This window comes from Bos indicus, chromosome 21 (assembly GCF_029378745.1).
Source record: "Bos indicus isolate NIAB-ARS_2022 breed Sahiwal x Tharparkar chromosome 21, NIAB-ARS_B.indTharparkar_mat_pri_1.0, whole genome shotgun sequence".
Taxonomy (NCBI): domain Eukaryota; kingdom Metazoa; phylum Chordata; class Mammalia; order Artiodactyla; family Bovidae; genus Bos; species Bos indicus.
The window spans coordinates 47,000,600-47,009,859 of NC_091780.1; positions in this window are offsets into that span (position 1 = coordinate 47,000,600).

Sequence of the window (9,260 nt, forward strand, 5' to 3'; positions counted from 1 at the left end):
GTTTGTCTTTGTAGTTGATCTGCCACAGTAGTTCCCATATTTTTCTGCCAAGAACCCCTTTTGGAATCCTATTAAATGGGTAACATGACATTTATAGTCTCAGAAATTAGAACACCTGGAAAGAGGCCCAGAACTTACCCGGTCTCTTGGGGGACCCTCTAGTACAAAGCAGGCTGGACCTTGCTGCTTTGCTGCTCTTTCCTCCTGAGGTCCACCCTCATCTGGAGCAGCCCCTTTAGGCTGCATTGCCGAGCATTGTGCAGAGTAAATATTTCATATGCTTGATTTGATTTTGCTGAGGGACTGATGTAAAGTTAACATACCTGTAATCAGCTAGAGAGGGCTTCTCTGATGGCTTAGTGGTAAAATATTTGCCTGCAAAGCAGGAGACCCATCAGACGTACAAGACGCAAGAGACGCAAGAGACGCAGGTTCCGTCGGTGGGTTGGGAAGATCCGCGGGAGGAGGAAATGGCAATCCATTCCCGTATTCTTGCCTGGAAAATCCCATGGACGGAGGAGCCTGGTAGGCTTCAGTCCATGTGGTCGCTAGGAGTTGGACACGACTGAGTGACTTCACTTTCACTTTTCACTTTCATGCACTGGAGAAGGAAATGGCAACCCACTCCAGTATTCTTGCCTGGAGAATCCCAGGGACGGGAGAGCCGGGTGGGCTGCCGTCTATGGGGTCGCACAGAGTCGGACACGACTGAAGCGATTTAGCAGCAGCAGGAGCCAGTATTCTTGCCTGGAAAATTCAATGGACAGAGGAGCCTGGTGGGCTACAGTCCATAGGGTTGCAGAGTCGAACATGACTGAGCAATCAGCTTGCGCTGCAATCAGCTTGCACTGCACTGTAGGGGAGGAAAAGGACAGTTACACACCAGCTGAAAACCACCATTCCTGTGTAGGTTTATACCCTTGCTCTCTATCTGTATATGACAAAACGATCATTTCCTTCTTTAACACACACACACACCTCACTTTCTTTATCATTACAAAAGGAAATCATGCTCACTGTAAAAAAAAATAAAAATAAATAAGCATTTATTTTTTAAATTTATTTAAATAAGTATTTTCCTACTACTGAATACCCACTGTTAAGTTTCAATCACAAAACTATTATTCCAATAATTTTCTGTATGTGTGTGCATGTATGTACACACTCTTTGGTATATTTCAGTTAACACGTGTCTTGCATTTCTATACACATCAACCCTCTCAGAGGTCCCACTGAAATGATAAAAAGGTTCTTTTTAAAATTGAAACCATTACAGCAATGAAAAACAAGAAAATAAGACCAAGGGTCTTCAATAGTTTGGAGGGTTCTTATCAATAGAAAAGAAAAGGCAAATGGTAAGTGGAGGAGTTACCCTAGAGGCAACAAAAGCCCAAATTCAGACACAAAGGAGGAGTCCCTTAGATGATTCTAATTTGAAACTGACAAGTTAGTCTGGGATGTTAAAGAGCTGCATTTGGGACAGCTGGGGTGGTGTCTTTCCTTCTCTAAATAGAATGGCTAATGAGGCCGCTTCTATCTTTCAGAGGAGGAGGGAGTAGATCTGGAGGGGCTACTGGCGAACAAGATGGGGGCTAACAAATGCAACATCAAGTTGGAGATAGATCTGTACTTCCACAGCACCTCAAAAAGGAGGCAGAGCCACCCAGGAGTGGATAACTCTGAAGGCCTCCACCCTGCAGAAAAGCCCACCTGCCTGTGGCAATTGTCAAGGAACAATTGCAGACTCAGCCCAATTGCAGACTCACACTAGCATCAGGGAGCTCCAGACAGCAATGGTGGAGTGTCTCCAAAGTCCTCAGGGAAACTATTTTGAACCTAGCTTTCTACACTCAGCCAAATTTCAAGTGTGAGGGCTAGAGAACGGCGCTTGCTACTATGTAAGAATTCAGTATGTTTAGTAATCACACAGCCAGGAAGAAAAAATTACTTCTGAGGTAACCCAGCAAAATCTAAAAATAAGCCAAGAAAGAAGAAAACATGAGATATAAGAAGCTGCAGCTACCCGATATGACCCAAGAAGGTTTACAGACATGAAAAAGAAAATTAAAGGTGAGCCCTTGGACAAGGGTGTGTAGAAGGTTCTTGTTTGAGGGACAAAAATGTTCAAAATTGAGGATTATATTTGCATCTCTAGAGAGATTTGTGGTGGTGGTGGTGGTTTAGTCGCTAAGTCGTTTCTGACTCTTTTGCGACCCTATGGACTGTAGTTCGCCAGGCTCCTCTGTCCATGGGATTTCCCAGGCAAGAATACTGGAGTGGGGTGCCATTTCCTTCTCTGGGGGATCTTTCTGACCCAAGGACTGAACCTTCATCTCCTGCATTGGCAGGTCGCTATTTTACCGCTGAGCCACCAGGGATGCCCAGAGAGATTTGTTCTCAGGTATTAATTTTATAAATGTTTCACATTGGTTTTAATAGTATAATCAGCCTTCTGAAAAAGGACGTAAGACTAAGTTATGGTTTAAGAGCTTCACTTTGCTGACAAAGGTCTATGTAGTCAAAGCTATGGTTTTTCCAATAGTCGTGTATGGATGTGAGAGTTGGACCATGAAGTAGGCTGAATGCCAAAAAATTCATGCTTTCGAATTGCAGTGCTGGAGAAGACTGAGAGTCATTTGGACTGCCAGGAGATCAAACCAATCAATACTGAAGAAAATCAACCCTGAATATTCATTGAAAGGATTGATGCTGAAGCTCCAATATTCTGGCCACCTAATGCAAACAGCCGACTCACTGGAAAAGATTCTGATGCTAGGAAAGATTGAAGGCAGGAGGAGAAGTGGGTGGCAGAGGATGAGATGGTTAGATAGTATCACCAACTCAATGGTCATGAATTTGAGTAAAGTCCAGGAGACAGTGAAAGACAGGGAAGTCTGGTGTGCTGCGGTCCGTGGGGTTAGAAAGAGCTGGACACAACTTAGCGACTGAACAACAACAAATTGCATAAATACTAATGCAATTTAAAAATAGGAGTTAAATAGAAGACATTCACGTTACAAATTCCTCACATTTTTTACCTTGAAGCCAGTGTATATGCCTGAATTGGATAAAAATAAGAAATAGAAGAATAATTATATATTTTTAAATTAAAGTGAAAACTGTTAGAAGCAGAAACAGAAATTGTTAGTAGAATAGGAGGACACTGGGGATTAAGGAAAGGGAGATTTTACTTTTTATTTTAAATATGCCTATGTGGTGTGATAAAACACAAAACAAAACGTGAGCATGCACCACCTTTATGGTTATATATCTTCAGCATCTTTCCAGGTGTAACCCAAATGTTACCAGCCTGCTGATATAATTGAGATCACATTTATATTTACGTTTGAAATGTGTGTGTGCTCACTCAGCCGTGTCCGATTCTTTGCAGCCCCATGGACTGTAGCTTACACCACCAGGCTCCTTCTGTCCATGGAATTTTTCAGGTAAGAATACTGGAGCGAGTTGCCATTTCCTCCTGCAGGGGATCTTCCAGACCTAGGAATCGAAGCCAGGTTTCCTATGTCTCCTGCGTAGGCAGGCGGGTTCTTTACCACTGAGCCAACTGGGAAGCCCAGGAAGGCAGAGATTGTTGGCAAAAACAGCAAGTACAGTGTGACCTCATTTAGCAAACACATGCACAGAGACATACGGAAAAAGATCTGGAAGAATATATACTGAACATTGATATCAACCACTGAAAGTTGATAGTGGTTGTCTCTGGTAGGAATGTTTTAATTTTTGTTAATTGAAGTATAGTATTTTTGTTAATCGAAGTATAATAACATGTTATATATATAATACATTATTAAAACATTATATATATAATACATTGTTAAAACATTTTATATATAATGTTATTAAAACATATTATATGTATAGCATATATGTATAATAATATGTTTCAGGTTACCTTCATTATAGGTTATCACAAGATATTGAATATAGTTCCCAGTGTGATACAGTGAATTCTTGTTGCTTATCTACTTTATACATAGTGTTTTAACTTTTAAATCTATGTTTATTTTCATTTCCTAATTTGTTACCATATGTACTGCTTTTGTAATAATGAGACTTGATTTTAGAATTCCAGTCTGTTTCCTGAGCCTGGATCTTGGATTCCCTTTCTCCTCTATCAATATCTAAGTCATAAACAACATAATGGCTCCTCCCCTCCATATCTCCCCTCCTCTCTATCAACAATTTTACTCTTGGAAATACAAAGGCTATATAGATAAGTAATGTGGAGAATTAAGGCTGATGAGTCACACCACTGGGATTCTTCCAAATGCACACTGGTCTAGGTAGACTCAGACGTCACGTGCACGCCTTGCGTTTTTGATTTCTCAACTTCACCATGCGAAATGAATGAATGTCTGCAGGTCAAGACACAGCACATTCATGCCTCAGATTATAACAATGCATCCGAGTTAAGGTGGACTTTAACATCTCTGTGCTATTGCTGACAAATAGCTGATGGAAACCTTAAGGCTTCCTCTGTCAGAGAAAACAGCACCAGTTCTGAATGGCACGTGACACTTAGTAAGAGGCCTTTCTCATCTCACAGTGTGAGCTGCACATGTGCACCCACACCTGACTCTGACCCCTAAGCATTTCCAACACCAGAGATGTTAAGGGTGTACTTTTTTGAAACAGCTCTTTCCCAGGTATTCACAAAAGACACAAAGAACAATGGTGTGTTTATAACTCTTTGAAGCCAATAAGAGTTCCACATGGGGAGAAAAAGGGGGAATATCACAAGAGTAATCGGCAACCTTTTATATCGTTCACACAAATGTTTGGTCTTCTGGGAAAGTGTGTAAGTAAAGCCCATAGCTGAAAGCAGCAACACACCGTACATCCTGGGAGGTGTGCACTGGATGGCGGGGGGCTGGGAGGGACAGAAAGGATAGGAATGCATTTAAAGTTTTAAGAAAATTGAGCTCTAAGTGAAAATAGTCATTCTATATGAGAAAAGCGATAATAAGAGAAAATCACTTAATAGACAGGTTTTCCAAATCCTTGCATTTAGAGAAGAGCTCATACCATAGCCGTCCTGTACAAATGTAACGTACAATTCCAAAGAATTAGGACCCAGTTGAAATACAGCTAACCATTGGATTCTTTTATAGTGTCCCTGTCTTAGCATGATTCAGGTGCATCCTGATTCAGGCTATTACAACTAGATCCAAAAAAAGATTTTTGATGGAACACCTAAGCAATAGCCTGGATAGTAACCCTGATTGCCAACATCTCCATATTTTCCTTCATTCTCGACATTAGTAGTCAAATCTAGGGACCTTACAGGATAAAAATGTCTTTCAAAACATCTCCTTTCCCCCAATTTTTCTCCCAAGATAATCTCAAGGCATTGGAGCTTAGAGAGTCCTTATGGATCATTTATTTAAGCCTCAGATTTTACATATGATCCAGAGAGAGAATGTGGTTTCCCAAAGTAATTGGTGACAAAATCCAGACCTGTATCCGGCTCTCTTAAATCCCAAGCCCAAACCTCTTTACAGTGAACCCCACACAGTTCATGATCACTTACAGATCAGGTATCTTACATTATGCTTAATTTAGTTCTCTTCTCAGTAAAGCAATGCAAACAAAACAAAAATGAATGAAAATCCCAAGAAGTGCACGCCCCTTCACACACACCCTTCCCTTAAGAACAGTCATAAGATTCTGCCACAATGATATGTAACCAACAAATACTTAAATGTGAGAATATCCTTAATGTATAGACTCCTTTGATTTTAGCCTGTCAGAACTAATCATGCCTTTCTATAGCTTCTCATAGAAATGTTTAGCATATTGTTTGTCTCTTCAGGGTAAACTTGGCATTCCTTACCATCCTAAAGGTCTGCACTCATCATTCCGTTATTTGTAATTAGCCGCTTGCATGGCTGTTCTTTCCATGTGCTGTAAGGCCTTGACCAACAGGCATTTGTCAAGTCCATCTCTATGCCCTCTTACACCTGCACAGGGGAGAAAGAATGAACGAATGAGATCAGTAAGTAAACCAACACAGTCACGTGTTTGGATGGCTCTTTCTTCTTTTTCAAGAAGACAATCTACTGTAGTCATCAAGAAATTATGTAATACACGACTCTAATTTAAAACCTGAAGTTTTTGCCACTTAAATACTTCTAAAATAGGTAAGATTTAGTAGAGATTTTGCAACTACTGGCATTTAAAAACTAGAGGGTGTAGTTAATTGTCAACTGCAAGTTTTTTCTATCTTGTGGTCTGTAAAATGTTTTTTAAGACTGATGCTGGGAGGGATTGGGGGCAGGAGGAGAAGGGGACGACAGAGGATGAGATGGCTGGATGGCATCACTGACTCGATGGACGTGAGTCTGGGTGAACTCTGGGAGTTGGTGATGGACAGGGAGGCCTGGTGTGCTGCGATTCATGGGGTCGCAAAGAGTCGGACACGACTGAGCGACTGAACTGAACTGAAACTACCTTAACTTTTACCCTGCCTAGCTTGTAGCACAGAGTAGGACTTCAAAATGCTGAGGCGATGAATTAGCTTTTTTTTTTTTTTACAGCCAATAAGTGATCAAGCCATGATTCAAATCAGGTAGTCAGTCACCAGAAACCACACTTCTAAAATATTCTTTTACTTCATCTCTCCATCAACTTCTCGGGTTCTGTGCTTGTACCACTGGGCCTAGAGGTCTACTCAATAATATAGACCTGGCTCGCTGGGGGATGAAAAGCCCCGTTTGAACCAATTGCTGGTTTCTGTAGTGTAAATACCCCACCGTAGCAAATTTACAGCTACTGACATGATGTCACTGAACAGAGTTGGAAAGAGGTAAATGGTAGCACACCATTATACTAACATCAATTATTATATGGTATTCCTACCATATGTGCATAGAGGACACAAATAACCACCCAAACAGTGATAATAGTAAAGTACAAAAATATAATTAGAAAGTAATAAATATTAAACATTTATTACCTGTTTTTAAACAATTTAATTTTAAATTTATATAATTTGGTTGTAAATAATGGCTGAGTTTAGCAGTTGCCTCATTTAATTTCTAAAAATGCAATAACTCTCTCTCCTGAGCCCACCACACACAATTGGGTTTATCCCTAAAGTACCAAAATGTATCTTATGTGAACTTAAGCTATTTGATCTTTATCACCTCTGTTTTCTCACCTGTAAAATGAGACTAAATAATGATAATACCTACTGTGTAGGTTTTTTGAGGATTAAATACATAAAGTGCTGAGAGTTGTGCCTGGCATAAGGTAAGTACTGCATAAGTGTTATCTATTATTGCTATTATTCCCATTAGTAATAAACCAAAGGCACAGATTTTAGGATTCAGAAGAATAAGCAGTTTGGCTGTCTGAAGACCACTGACACTCTGTGATGATCGCTGAGACAGAAAACAGATACAAAATGTGATCAGCCTGGATATTATTTCATCACATCCAACACTCTCTGGACAGAATTACATATTATAGAATGCGTCCTCTACTCTGAGTAATTGAAACCAGCTGAAAAAAATATGAACTCTACTATGCAAAAGTATCTTTTAACAACAAAAAAATTTTAAATAAAAATAAAATGATGGCTAAAAAACAAGTTGCACTTCTTTGCTTTCCATCTCTCCATGATGCCAGCATCAGTCAAGAATAACAAACAAGGTAACTTCACCTGGTGATGAAGACACTTTGAATTATTACTCTACCGTGTAACACCTGCTGCTGCTACTGCTGCTAAGTCACTTCAGTCGTGTCCAACTCTGTGCGACCCCATAGACGGCAGCCCACCAGGCTCCTCTGTCCCTGGGATTCTCCAGGCAAGAATACTGGAGTGGGTTGCCATTTCCTTCTCCAATGCATGAAAGTGGAAAGTGAAAGTGAAGTCTCTCAGTTGTGTCCGACTCTTAGCGACCTCATGGACCACAGCCTACCAGGCTCCTCCATCCATGGGATTTTCCAGGCAAGAGTACTGGAGTGGGGGTGCCATTGCCTTCTCCTGTGTAACACCTATGTCACCTCAAATGAGTTACTTAGCTTTCCTGCATCTGAGTTTCCTCATCTATAGCAAGAAGTTCATCAGAGTCTGTCCCTCATGGCTTTGTTGTGAGGATTAAATAAGAAATGTTATGTGCTTAGCACAATGCCTGGCACAGGGGACATCCTAATTATATTAGCTTTTATTACTATTTATAGCTTTTATTACTGTGTGCCTTCTCATTGCTGAGATAGTTAAACAGCATCTAAGCAATTATTTTGATAACTAATTCTGTGCATTGGGGAAGATGGGAGGGAGAGGACAATAACATACTTCATCCTCAGCAAAATGGAGCTACTGATGTCTTTTCTTTCTCTCCTTCAACTTTAATGTTAATCCACAAACATTTCAAGATGCTCAATATAAAGAAAATGGTGCTGCTTTAGGAGACAGACAGTGGGGGAGCTGATGTCGGACACATTTCTTGACTTTGGTACGATGGAGAAAGTAAGTAAGTCTGGGATTAGGCATTCCTTGGCAACTGAGGAACATTCCTCATCACTCCTCCTCTGACTTCATGAGCACAAGAACTAGCAAGCCCCCAAGATCTACTGGCCAACTACAACATATTTGGTTAAGGGAGATACTATTTGCTAAAACTCTGAATAAAGACCAGTATAGAGAAAGTAGCAACATATGAGTATAAAATCGACAGGTTGAGGTTTAATAAGAGCTAGAAGTTCATTTCACCCAACTTGAATTTCATACTGTGGTTTGGTCAGGGCACATGGCCATAATATCTGGGATAAAATAGGCCTGTGGTTTACAGACTGAATTCTCTAGAACCCTGCTGCTGCTGCTGAGTCACTTCAGTCGTGTCCGACTCTGTGCGACCCCATAGACGGCAGCCCACCAGGCTCCGCCGTCCCTGGGATTCTCCAGGCAAGAACACTGGAGTGGGTTGCCATTTCCTTCTCCAATGCATGAAAGTGAAAAGTGAAAGTGAAGTTGCTCAGTCGTGTCTGACCCTCAGCGACCCCATGGACTGCAGCCTTCCAGGCTCTTCCATCCATGGGATTTTCCAGGCAAGAGTATGGTTCCACAACCAGCATTTATTGCTATCTTTTCTATACAAGATGCAAGTTGTCCCTTTGAAAATGGTCAATGGTTAATACACTGAATTAACAGATAACAAAGCCAAACCTAAACAACTCTTTTCCTAAAGGACCTATATATGCTTGGGAACACCACTTACAGGTTGAAATCACAGCTA